At 50.7% G+C, this 13,244-nt stretch overlaps 1 long non-coding RNA gene across 1 annotated transcript; it reads right to left on the bottom strand.

Annotated features, from left to right (window-relative positions):
• Nucleotides 1–483: 483 nt before the first annotated feature.
• LOC308187211 lies at nucleotides 484–11,966 on the bottom strand. Its single transcript, XR_013944522.1, has 2 exons — nucleotides 6,022–11,966; nucleotides 484–903 (listed from the first exon to the last, which is right to left on the bottom strand). It is a non-coding gene; the product is annotated as an uncharacterized lncRNA (long non-coding RNA).
• Between the last annotated feature and the right edge of the window lie 1,278 nt (nucleotides 11,967–13,244).

Raw genomic sequence — 13,244 nt, forward strand, 5'->3', positions numbered from 1 at the left:
CCCTGATAATTGAAAGTAAGGCCGGGTGGGCTGACCCCACCACCACCACTCCTGGCAGCATGTTTGGTCCACAACGCTAGAATAATTATTTTGCTCCCTCCCGCCCTTACAGCTTCATCATCTGAAAAGATTACAGTCAAAACAATGGCATACACAAATAAAAGTCAAGAGTTGACATAGTAACTCCGGGATTTGGGTATCAACTGTCCGAGAAATCAGAACACCCAGGCTTCACAATGTGCCCAACATCGAGCTGTGCCAAGGGGGGGCGGAAGGAAGAAGCTTTCCGTTTAAGCCTTCAGAGCATCGCTCCATCACTACGTCAATTCACAGCCACCACAGCGTGCCGATGGACATCTTTCTGTGCCAAAAGAAACAAGTGCTTTGTCCTCTTGATATCAAAGGTAGCCACCTATACTTACGGAACCATGCACAAGACCTTAACTCTGACCAGCAGGAAAACTTAGGACAACTGAGTGCAGATCCTGCCAATTTCTACCAGTTCCAACTGTGCTTTAAGTCTCATTGCAAAGCCTCAGTTAGAAAAAGGATCACCTCAGGGTATCCAACAAGAAGAAGAGTTGTTTTTTTTTTTTTTTTTTTTTTTTTTTTTTTTTTAATATACCATAGGACTATGCAGTTCAATCATCAATCATCTTGGAAAGCTCAAGGAGGAGGTCATCCTCATCCTTCCCTGGGTCCAAGTCGAGCTCGGCTTCCAGTATGCCGTCTGAGAGTTCCCAAAGTAGCATCTCTAAATCCTCGTCTACAGATACGGGCGCGTTGCCTGTGGAACTCAGCCGGCGTGTCCTTGCTTCTTCTAGCTGGGAAGAAGCTGAAGTCGAGCTTGAGAACTCCATTGGCTCCACGGATTCTGCCTGGCTTCCAAGATGTGCTTCAGGTCTTGGCAGAGCAAGGAAGAGAACAATCAGTATATGCCATTTCTTAACGGGAAATCCCTTTTCTGCAAACCGGCTCTTAAAACCGTAGCCAACCCCTCCTGCACTTCAATCTTACCCAGGGATTGTTATTCAATTAACCCAGGGCTACATTTAGAGCCCAATATATTAGCAGGTACATTTTTCAGTTTGGGGGTTTCTCTGTGAAGCCAGAGCACCCGGAGTCTAGCAAAGATGGGAAACCAACATGGCCTCCCGGAAGCCCAGTGTCCGAGAACTACATCTCCCGGCATGCTCTGGGAAAACAATATGGACTCCCGGAAACCCGGTGGCCAAGAACTACATTTCCCAGCACTCCCCAGAAAATTGAGCCTCGCACCTTGCCGTAGGACGCCATTTTTTGCTCTGTTACATTACCGGTTTCGTGTTTATGGAGGGTTTTCCCGCCGTTTTGGGGGGTTTCCCCTCAATTTCGGGTTTTCAGCTCTCCATTTCAGAGTTCTTCCCCGCAATTTTGGGGTTCCTTCCCCTAATTTGGTGCTTCGCCCCCCCCCCACTTTTGGGGTTCCCCCTCCATTTTGGGGATTCCCCCCAATTCCAAGCCCCCCACAATTTTGGAGGCCCCCACCATCCTTTCTTGGCCTGCCACCCTAATATTAAGGTTCTTTCCCCCAATGTTGGGGTTCTCACCACATGTTTGAGGTTCCTTCCCTTAATTTGGGGCTTAGCTCCCCGGGATCTGGGGCTTTAACCCCAATTTTGGGGGTCCCCCCCAAGTTTGGGGATTCCTCCCCAGGTCTGGGGGGGGTCCACATTCAATTCTGGAATTTCACACTTCCATTTAAGTCTTCTTCCCCCCAATTTGGGGGTTCACCCACCCAATTTTGGGGGTTCCTCCCCTAATTTGGGGGGACCCGACCAATTTTGGGGGTCCCCCCGAATTGTAGAGTCCCCCACCCTCCTTTTTTGGGTTCCCCCCTAATATTAAAGAGTTCTTCCGCCCAATTTTGGGGGACCCCACAATTTGGCCGTTCCTTCCCCTAACTTTGGGCTTCAACCCTTCGATTTTGGGGGGGGCTCCCCCCCTCTTATTTTGGCCTTCCGCCCTAATATTAGGCCTAACCCCTAAGAACCTTGACCCCTAACGCTATGGCAACCACGGATCTAACCCTAACCCCTACCCCAACAAACCCTAGAAACCCTAACCCTAGAAACCCTTGCAGCCCTAACCCGATAAAATTTACCACACTAAACCCCTGAAGACTGTTCTGGGGGGTCCACATTCAATTCTGGAATTTCACACTTCCATTTAAGTGTTCTTCCCCCCCAATATGGGGGTTCGCCCACCCAATTTTGGGGGTTCCTCCCCTAATTGGGGGGGACACAACCAATTTTGGGGGGGACACAACCAATTTTGGGGGGGACACAACCAATTTTAGAGTCCCCCACCCTCCTTTTTTGGGTTTCCCCCAATATTAAGAGCTCTTCCGCTCAATTTTGGGGGACCCCACAATTTTGACGTTCCTTCCCCTAACTTTGGGCTTCAACCCTTCAATTTTGGGTGGGCTCCTCCCCTCTTATTTTGGCCTTCCGCCCTAATATTAGGCCTAACCCCTAAGAACCTTGACCCCTAAGCCTATGGCAACCACGGATCTAACCCTAACCCCTACCCCAACAAACCCTAGAAACCCTAACCCTAAAAACACTTGCAGCCCTAACCCGATAAAATTTACCACACTAAACCGCTGAAGACTGTTCTGGGGGGTCCACATCCAATTCTGGAATTTCACACTTCCATTTAAGTCTTCTTCCCCCCAATTTGGGGGTTCGCCCACCCAATTTTGGGGGTTCCTCCCCTAATTTGGGGGGGACACAACCGATTTTAGAGTCCCCCACCCTCCTTTTTTGGGTTCCCCCCTAATATTAAAAGTTCTTCCGCCCAATTTTGGGGGACCCCACAATTTTGACGTTCCTTCCCCTAACTTGGGGCTTCAACCCTTCAATTTTGGGGGGGGCTCCCCCCCTCTTATTTTGGCCTTCCGCCCTAATATTAGGCCTAACCCCTAAGAACCTTGACCCCTAACGCTATGGCAACCACGGATCTAACCCTAACCCCTACCCCAACAAACCCTGGAAACCCTAACCCTAAAAACCCTTACAGCCCTAACTCGATAAAATTTACCACACTAAACCCCTGAAGACTGTTCTGGGGGGTCCACATTCAATTCTGGAATTTCACACTTCCATTTAAGTGTTCTGCCCCCCCAATATGGGGGTTCGCCCACCCAATTTTGGGGGTTCCTCCCCTAATTGGGGGGGACACAACCAATTTGGGGGGGGACACAACCAATTTGGGGGGGTCCCCCCAATTTTAGAGTCCCCCACCCTCCTTTTTTGGGTTTCCCCCAATATTAAGAGCTCTTCCGCCCAATTTTGGGGGACCCCACAATTTTGACGTTTCTTCCCCTAAATTGGGGCTTCGACCCTTCAATTTTGGGGGGGGCTCCCCCCTTAGTTTGGCCTTCCACCCTAATATTGGGCCTTACCCCTAAGAACCCTGACCCCTAACACTACGGCTCCCACGGATCTAACCCTAACCCCTACCCCAAAAAACCCTAGAAACCCTAACCCTAAAAACCCTTACAGTCCTAACCCGATAAAATTTACCACACTAGACCTACGCCTAAAAGCCCTAACCCTAAAAATTAAGACCCTCTAAACCCTAACCCAAAACGTAAAGATTCTCAAAGCCCTACCGCTGGAGACCCTAACCTTAAAAAAAAAAAAATAAGACCTTAAAACCCTAACCCTAAATACCTGACCATAACTAAAACCCTAAGACCCTAACCCTAAAAACCCTATCAACACTAAAACCACAAAATACTTTAAAACCTTAACACACTAACCCCCAAACCCTAACCCTTATAACTCCAACCCTAACAACCTTAAAATCCTAACCCTAAACCCTGGAAACCCTAACCCTGAAACCCAACCCTAGTGCCTTAGCCCTGAAACCTTAAAACCCTAACACCTTATTAGAAACACTCTGTAACCAATACCATAGGCTCAGGCAAGTATCTCAGTGAGGTAGCATTTTTATTCACGATTGCAATGGCAGGCGTCCCACAAGCCACCTACTAGTTCCATAACACAGTTTATATAATTTTTTTTTTCCTCTCGGTGACCAGGACCCTCCCCAGTTTCCCCATTGACTGGGTAATCCATGTTCACAATCTATCCAGTGCTTCACAGAAAATACACAGCTGCTGGCCTGTTACTAGTCAATTTTATTTTTTTCTTGACTGTTTTCCTCTTTGAGGTGGTAATGTTTCTTACACCGTGATTTCCACCCAATTGCTCTAAGGATTCTGGTTGTCTGCATTTTACAAGGTTGTCTGTTAAGCTTTCTTATCACTGCAAGCATATATCAATACCACCTTCCTTCCCTCTAAACGATGTAACTCTGTGCAAAAACATTTTTATTCCCACAACCTTGATCCCCTTACCCTAAAATCCTTATTCTCTTTAACCCTAACAACTCTAACCACAACCCTAACCCTTCAGATCAACCCCCTGACGCTAATGACACTGACTAATGATCCAAACCCCAAACCCCAGGCAACCAACAAAGAAACAGACACAAAGCTGAAAACTACAAAAAAGGCAAAACCCTGGATACAGACCCCAAATCACAAACACGCTACCAAAATGCTACAGAAAAGCCCCAGACGCAGGCCCCAAGCACTACAGCTAGGCCCCAGAAGCTCTAGACACATCCCAAAGCCAAAATGCGATCCCCAAACACTACAGAAAAGCCCCCAAACACCAGACACAGGCTGCAGAAGTCTACAAGCGGGCCCCAGCCACACCCGGATGCAGACCCCAACTGTCCACAAGCAGCTCCCAACCCACCCCCCCCATGAACTGGACCCCCCCGACCACCACCCAGATGCATGCCCCAGGCCCCAGGCCTCAGCCCCAGCCCCCACACCCCAGACTCAGGCCCCAAAGGTGTACAACCAGCTCCCAACTGCCCCCCTCAAAGGGAGGCCCCAAAGCCTGCCAGAGGACCCTAGAGCGTACAAGCAGCTCCCAACCCCCCCGGCACAGGCCCCAACCCCCCCCCAGACACAGGCCCCAAAGGTGTACAAGCAACTCCCCATCCTCCCCAGAGGCACGCCCCAAAGGTGTACAAACAGCCCCAACCCCCCAAGACCCAGACCCCTACAGCGTAGAAGCAGCTCCCAACCCCATGCCACCAAGGCACATGCCCCAACCCCTCCCCCAAGGCAGGCCCTAACAGTGTACAAGCAGCTCCCACCCCCCCCCAGACGCAGGCCCCAAAGGTGTACAAGCAGGCCCCTACAGTATACAAGCAGCTCACAACCACCCCCCCAAAGGCAGGCCCCAACCCCCTCCAGATGCAAGCCCGAAAGGTTAAAACCAGCTCCAACCACCCCCCCCCCCCCCCCCGCCCCGCGCAGACGCAGGCCCCAAAGGTGTACAAGCAGTTCCCAACCCCTCCAAGGCAGGCCCCAAAAGTGTACAGGCAGGCCCCTACAGTGTAGAAACGCTCCAACCCCCCCCGCTTCCACCTCGAGGGAGGCCCTCCCCCCCCAGTATACACGAAGCTCCCAACCCCCTCTCAGAGGAATGCCTAAAAAAGTATACAAGCAGCTCCTAACACCCCCCCACCCCCCCCCCCCAAAAAGAGGCAGTCCCCAAAGGTGTACAAGCAGGCCCTCAAATCCCTTAGGTGTACAAGCAGGCCCTTCAAATCCCTTAGCCCCTGCGCCAGCTTTATTGGCGAGCAGCGAGGCTGGGGGGGGAGGGGGGCAAGACAGCCTTAAATAAAATACAAATATAAAAAGTGTTATAAATGGCTGTTATAAATCCAAATAGGATTACAATCAAAGTTTACAATTTATTAAACGAATAGAGGCAAGCAAGCAGCGCTGGGTGCGCCGGGAGTCTCTGCTCCCCCAGGACGCACGCCTGTTACGTAAGGCGGCTGGTTTTGATGCTCCCAGGCTAATACATATTCATTACTACTTCGAGAAGAGGCAGGGTTATTAGAATTGGTTTCCGGAATCCGAAACCCCTCCCAGGGGCACCTGCGTACCAGTCTCTGGTGGTCTCTCGGGGCTTGCTCGGGCTGAATGCTGGTTGTCTTCCTCTCAGGCTTTTGTCCTTCAATTGTCCTTCAGCTCCCCCTTCCTCCTCGTTTGGGAGCCTCTGCGCCGGATTTCAGAAACTCTAGCAACATCCCCTGCAGTAGTCAGCACTTTTCCCTAAAAACCCCTTTGTTCTCTTATCACCTAGACCCGGGCCTCGATGGTAACCCTTCAAATCCCTTAGTGACACGAATTGCTGGACCATTCCTTACAAAAGGAAGGATAAAATATGTAGAGGAGCAATGGCACACGCGAAAGCCCAGCGCCGCGGGCAGAGGCAGCGAAGGTTGACGGCAGAACAGTGCTCGGTTTGAACACGGAGAGGGAAAGCGAGGGGAAGGTGGCCGAAGCCGGCCGCAGTCTCTGAGCTCTCCTCCTCCTGATTGTTTTCTCTCAAAGCCATTTCTGTCTGTGTGCGGGCACCCGGAGCCGGCAGAAGTCCCCGTGAAGTCCTTCGGCAGGACGGAGGGCTGCGTGGGCTCCAGTGAGAGAGGGAGTTAGGAGAATCTTATCAAGTAGAGATAGAGCGCTGACAGCGTTAAACTAGGATGCTACTTAGTGTCTTTGCTAACTATGGTGCATTGTGCCAATTAACTAAAGCAAGAAGCCTTGGGCCCCTTACCAAGGTCAGTCTCCTGATAAGAGAGTGAGCCTGTCTTAAGAAACTGGGAGAAACTGGTCCTGCAGATGGACAAGAGCCAAGGAGCAACTGAGTCTGTGCAAAGACAAGAGGTCAACTAGCGGTGACGAGGAAGAGTCATCAATCTTCATGCCCACGACCTCCCGTGCTGCCCAGCGCTGAATAAACATACCTACTTTACAATCTCACTGATTGTGGAGTCCCTTTTCCGCAAGTCACTAGCAGCGGTTTCTTCCGCAGAGGTTTTCCCAGAGCCGCTTCAAAGCTTCCCTCGCGGAGCTGGGGCGTCGCAGGGGGTCGTCAAAGCACGCACACACACACACACACACACACACACACAGGCGTTGTTGTCCAAACAGAAAGTATTTACAACAAATTCGACAAGCGGTTTTCCTCTGCCAGCAGCAAATGCCTGAGGGCCCCTACAGCTTCACAAATCATAGCACAAAGAGCCTAAAGTTCCTCTAAAATTTAGGGAAATGATTCAAAATAGATCTGCTAGGGGAAAACGATCACTGGCGGCAGGGTACACAATACACGCGAGTCTCAGCTCTCCTCCGCAGGGTCAGTGCCCACGCCCAAGTGCGACGCTGATGGCACCCAAACATTTGCTGTAGCAGGCAGCAGAGCCAGCAGCTCAGGGGAGCAATTTTAAAAACCAGGAGGCACTTAAACCAACCCTTAATTGACCCAGTTACTGCAGGAGAGTCCCGACTACTCGCCCTGGAGTCCTACTGTCACCAGCAAAAAGCACCAACCAAAGCTTGGGGGAACTTTGGTACAGCACAAGAGAAGGGAGTGGGGGTAGCGTAGCCGTATCGCAGAGCTGCTGCTTTTCACACCATTTTATCATCCCTGATAATTGAAAGTAAGGCCGGGTGGGCTGACCCCACCACCACCACTCCTGGCAGCATGTTTGGTCCACAACGCTAGAATAATTATTTTGCTCCCTCCCGCCCTTACAGCTTCATCATCTGAAAAGATTACAGTCAAAACAATGGCATACACAAATAAAAGTCAAGAGTTGACATAGTAACTCCGGGATTTGGGTATCAACTGTCCGAGAAATCAGAACACCCAGGCTTCACAATGTGCCCAACATCGAGCTGTGCCAAGGGGGGGTGGAAGGAAGAAGCTTTCCGTTTAAGCCTTCAGAGCATCGCTCCATCACTACGTCAATTCACAGCCACCACAGCGTGCCGATGGACATCTTTCTGTGCCAAAAGAAACAAGTGTTTTGTCCTCTTGATATCAAAGGTAGCCACCTATACTTACGGAACCATGCACAAGACCTTAACTCTGACCAGCAGGGAAACTTAGGACAACTGAGTGCAGATCCTGCCAATTTCTACCAGTTCCAACTGTGCTTTAAGTCTCATTGCAAAGCCTCAGTTAGAAAAAGGATCACCTCAGGGTATCCAACAAGAAGAAGAGTTGTTTTCTTTTTTTTTTTTTTTTTTTTTTTTTTTTTTTTTAATATACCATAGGACTATGCAGTTCAATCATCAATCATCTTGGAAAGCTCAAGGAGGAGGTCATCCTCATCCTTCCCTGGGTCCAAGTCGAGCTCGGCTTCCAGTATGCCGTCTGAGAGTTCCCAAAGTAGCATCTCTAAATCCTCGTCTACAGATACGGGCGCGTTGCCTGTGGAACTCAGCCGGCGTGTCCTTGCTTCTTCTAGCTGGGAAGAAGCTGAAGTCGAGCTTGAGAACTCCATTGGCTCCACGGATTCTGCCTGGCTTCCAAGATGTGCTTGAGGTCTTGGCAGAGCAAGGAAGAGAACAATCAGTATATGCCATTTCTTAACGGGAAATCCCTTTTCTGCAAACCGGCTCTTAAAACCGTAGCCAACCCCTCCTGCACTTCAATCTTACCCAGGGATTGTTATTCAATTAACCCAGGGCTACATTTAGAGCCCAATATATTAGCAGGTACATTTTTCAGTTTGGGGGTTTCTCTGTGAAGCCAGAGCACCCGGAGTCTAGCAAAGATGGGAAACCAACATGGCCTCCCGGAAGCCCAGTGTCCGAGAACTACATCTCCCGGCATGCTCTGGGAAAACAATATGGACTCCCGGAAACCCGGTGGCCAAGAACTACATTTCCCAGCACCCCCCAGAAAATTGAGCCTCGCACCTTGCCGTAGGACGCCATTTTTTGCTCTGTTACATTACCGGTTTCGTGTTTATGGAGGGTTTTCCCGCCGTTTTGGGGGGTTTCCCCTCAATTTCGGGTTTTCAGCTCTCCATTTCAGAGTTCTTCCCCGCAATTTTGGGGTTCCTTCCCCTAATTTGGTGCTTCGCCCCCCCCCCACTTTTGGGGTTCCCCCTCCATTTTGGGGATTCCCCCCAATTCCAAGCCCCCACAATTTTGGAGGCCCCCACCATCCTTTCTTGGCCTGCCACCCTAATATTAAGGTTCTTTCCCCCAATGTTGGGGTTCTCACCACATGTTTGAGGTTCCTTCCCTTAATTTGGGGCTTAGCTCCCCGGGATCTGGGGCTTTAACCCCAATTTTGGGGGTCCCCCCCAAGTTTGGGGATTCCTCCCCAGGTCTGGGGGGGGTCCACATTCAATTCTGGAATTTCACACTTCCATTTAAGTCTTCTTCCCCCCCAATTTGGGGGTTCACCCACCCAATTTTGGGGGTTCCTCCCCTAATTTGGGGGGACCCGACCAATTTTGGGGGTCCCCCCCAATTGTAGAGTCCCCCACCCTCCTTTTTTGGGTTCCCCCCTAATATTAAAGAGTTCTTCCGCCCAATTTTGGGGGACCCCACAATTTGGCCGTTCCTTCCCCTAACTTTGGGCTTCAACCCTTCGATTTTGGGGGGGGCTCCCCCCCTCTTATTTTGGCCTTCCGCCCTAATATTAGGCCTAACCCCTAAGAACCTTGACCCCTAAGCCTATGGCAACCACGGATCTAACCCTAACCCCTACCCCAACAAACCCTAGAAACCCTAACCCTAAAAACCCTTACAGCCCTAACCCGATAAAATTTACCACACTAAACCCCTGAAGACTGTTCTGGGGGGTCCACATTCAATTCTGGAATTTCACACTTCCATTTAAGTGTTCTGCCCCCCCAATATGGGGGTTCGCCCACCCAATTTTGGGGGTTCCTCCCCTAATTGGGGGGGACACAACCAATTTTGGGGGGGACACAACCAATTTTAGAGTCCCCCACCCTCCTTTTTTGGGTTTCCCCCAATATTAAGAGCTCTTCCGCTCAATTTTGGGGGACTCCACAATTTTGACGTTCCTTCCCCTAACTTGGGGCTTCAACCCTTCAATTTTGGGGGGGGCTCCCCCCCTCTTATTTTGGCCTTCCGCCCTAATATTAGGCCTAACCCCTAAGAACCTTGACCCCTAACGCTATGGCAACCACGGATCTAACCCTAACCCCTACCCCAACAAACCCTGGAAACCCTAACCCTAAAAACCCTTACAGCCCTAACCCGATAAAATTTACCACACTAAACCCCTGAAGACTGTTCTGGGGGGTCCACATTCAATTCTGGAATTTCACACTTCCATTTAAGTGTTCTGCCCCCCCAATATGGGGGTTCGCCCACCCAATTTTGGGGGTTCCTCCCCTAATTGGGGGGGACACAACCAATTTTGGGGGGGACACAACCAATTTGGGGGGGTCCCCCCAATTTTAGAGTCCCCCACCCTCCTTTTTTGGGTTTCCCCCAATATTAAGAGCTCTTCCGCCCAATTTTGGGGGACCCCACAATTTTGACGTTTCTTCCCCTAAATTGGGGCTTCGACCCTTCAATTTTGGGGGGGGCTCCCCCCTTAGTTTGGCCTTCCACCCTAATATTGGGCCTTACCCCTAAGAACCCTGACCCCTAACACTACGGCTCCCATGGATCTAACCCTAACCCCTACCCCAAAAAACCCTAGAAACCCTAACCCTAAAAACCCTTACAGCCCTAACCCGATAAAATTTACCACACTAGACCTACGCCTAAGAGCCCTAACCCTAAAAATTAAGACCCTCTAAACCCTAACCCAAAACGTAAAGATTCTCAAAGCCCTACCGCTGGAGACCCTAACCTTAAAAAAAAAAAAAAAATAAGACCTTAAAACCCTAACCCTAAATACCTGACCATAACTAAAACCCTAAGACCCTAACCCTAAAAACCCTATCAACACTAAAACCACAAAATACTTTAAAACCTTAACACACTAACCCCCAAACCCTAACCCTTATAACTCCAACCCTAACAACCTTAAAATCCTAACCCTAAACCCTGGAAACCCTAACCCTGAAACCCAACCCTAGTGCCTTAGCCCTGAAACCTTAAAACCCTAACACCTTATTAGAAACACTCTGTAACCAATACCATAGGCTCAGGCAAGTATCTCAGTGAGGTAGCATTTTTATTCACGATTGCAATGGCAGGCGTCCCACAAGCCACCTACTAGTTCCATAACACAGTTTATATAATTTTTTTTTTCCTCTCGGTGACCAGGACCCTCCCCAGTTTCCCCATTGACTGGGTAATCCATGTTCACAATCTATCCAGTGCTTCACAGAAAATACACAGCTGCTGGCCTGTTACTAGTCAATTTTATTTTTTTCTTGACTGTTTTCCTCTTTGAGGTGGTAATGTTTCTTACACCGTGATTTCCACCCAATTGCTCTAAGGATTCTGGTTGTCTGCATTTTACAAGGTTGTCTGTTAAGCTTTCTTATCACTGCAAGCATATATCAATACCACCTTCCTTCCCTCTAAACGATGTAACTCTGTGCAAAAACATTTTTATTCCCACAACCTTGATCCCCTTACCCTAAAATCCTTATTCTCTTTAACCCTAACAACTCTAACCACAACCCTAACCCTTCAGATCAACCCCCTGACGCTAATGACACTGACTAATGATCCAAACCCCAAACCCCAGGCAACCAACAAAGAAACAGACACAAAGCTGAAAACTACAAAAAAGGCAAAACCCTGGATACAGACCCCAAATCACAAACACGCTACCAAAATGCTACAGAAAAGCCCCAGACGCAGGCCCCAAGCACTACAGCTAGGCCCCAGAAGCTCTAGACACATCCCAAAGCCAAAATGCGATCCCCAAACACTACAGAAAAGCCCCCAAACACCAGACACAGGCTGCAGAAGTCTACAAGCAGGCCCCAGCCACACCCGGATGCAGACCCCAACTGTCCACAAGCAGCTCCCAACCCACCCCCCCCATGAACTGGACCCCCCCCCACCACCACCCAGATGCATGCCCCAGGCCCCAGGCCTCAGCCCCAGCCCCCACACCCCAGACTCAGGCCCCAAAGGTGTACAACCAGCTCCCAACTGCCCCCCTCAAAGGGAGGCCCCAAAGCCTGCCAGAGGACCCTAGAGCGTACAAGCAGCTCCCAACCCCCCCGGCACAGGCCCCAACCCCTCCCCGGACACAGGCCCCAAAGGTGTACAAGCAACTCCCCATCCTCCCCAGAGGCACGCCCCAAAGGTGTACAAACAGCCCCAATCCCCCAAGACCCAGACCCCTACAGCGTAGAAGCAGCTCCCAACCCCATGCCCCCAAGGCACATGCCTCAACCCCTCCCCCAAGGCAGGCCCTAACAGTGTACAAGCAGCTCCCACCCCCCCCCAGACGCAGGCCCCAAAGGTGTACAAGCAGGCCCCTACAGTATACAAGCAGCTCACAACCACCCCCCCAAAGGCAGGCCCCAACCCCCTCCAGATGCAAGCCCGAAAGGTTAAAACCAGCTCCAACCCCCCAACCCCCCCCGCCCCGCACAGACGCAGGCCCCAAAGGTGTACAAGCAGTTCCCAACCCCTCCAAGGCAGGCCCCAAAAGTGTACAGGCAGGCCCCTACAGTGTAGAAACGCTCCAACCCCCCCCGCTTCCACCTCGAGGGAGGCCCTCCCCCCCCAGTATACACGAAGCTCCCAACCCCCTCTCAGAGGAATGCCTAAAAAAGTATACAAGCAGCTCCTAACACCCACCCCCCCCCCCCCAAAAGAGGCAGTCCCCAAAGGTGTACAAGCAGGCCCTCAAATCCCTTAGGTGTACAAGCAGGCCCTTCAAATCCCTTAGCCCCTGCGCCAGCTTTATTGGCGAGCAGCGAGGCTGGGGGGGGAGGGGGGCAAGACAGCCTTAAATAAAATACAAATATAAAAAGTGTTATAAATGGCTGTTATAAATCCAAATAGGATTACAATCAAAGTTTACAATTTATTAAACGAATAGAGGCAAGCAAGCAGCGCTGGGTGCGCCGGGAGTCTCTGCTCCCCCAGGACGCACGCCTGTTACGTAAGGCGGCTGGTTTTGATGCTCCCAGGCTAATACATATTCATTACTACTTCGAGAAGAGGCAGGGTTATTAGAATTGGTTTCCGGAATCCGAAACCCCTCCCAGGGGCGCCTGCGTACCAGTCTCTGGTGGTCTCTCGGGGCTTGCTCGGGCTGAATGCTGGTTGTCTTCCTCTCAGGCTTTTGTCCTTCAATTGTCCTTCAGCTCCCCCTTCCTCCTCGTTTGGGAGCCTCTGCGCCGGATTT

Source organism: Anser brachyrhynchus (assembly GCF_964034855.1).
Source record: "Anser brachyrhynchus genome assembly, contig: SCAFFOLD_317, whole genome shotgun sequence".
NCBI lineage: Eukaryota > Metazoa > Chordata > Aves > Anseriformes > Anatidae > Anser > Anser brachyrhynchus.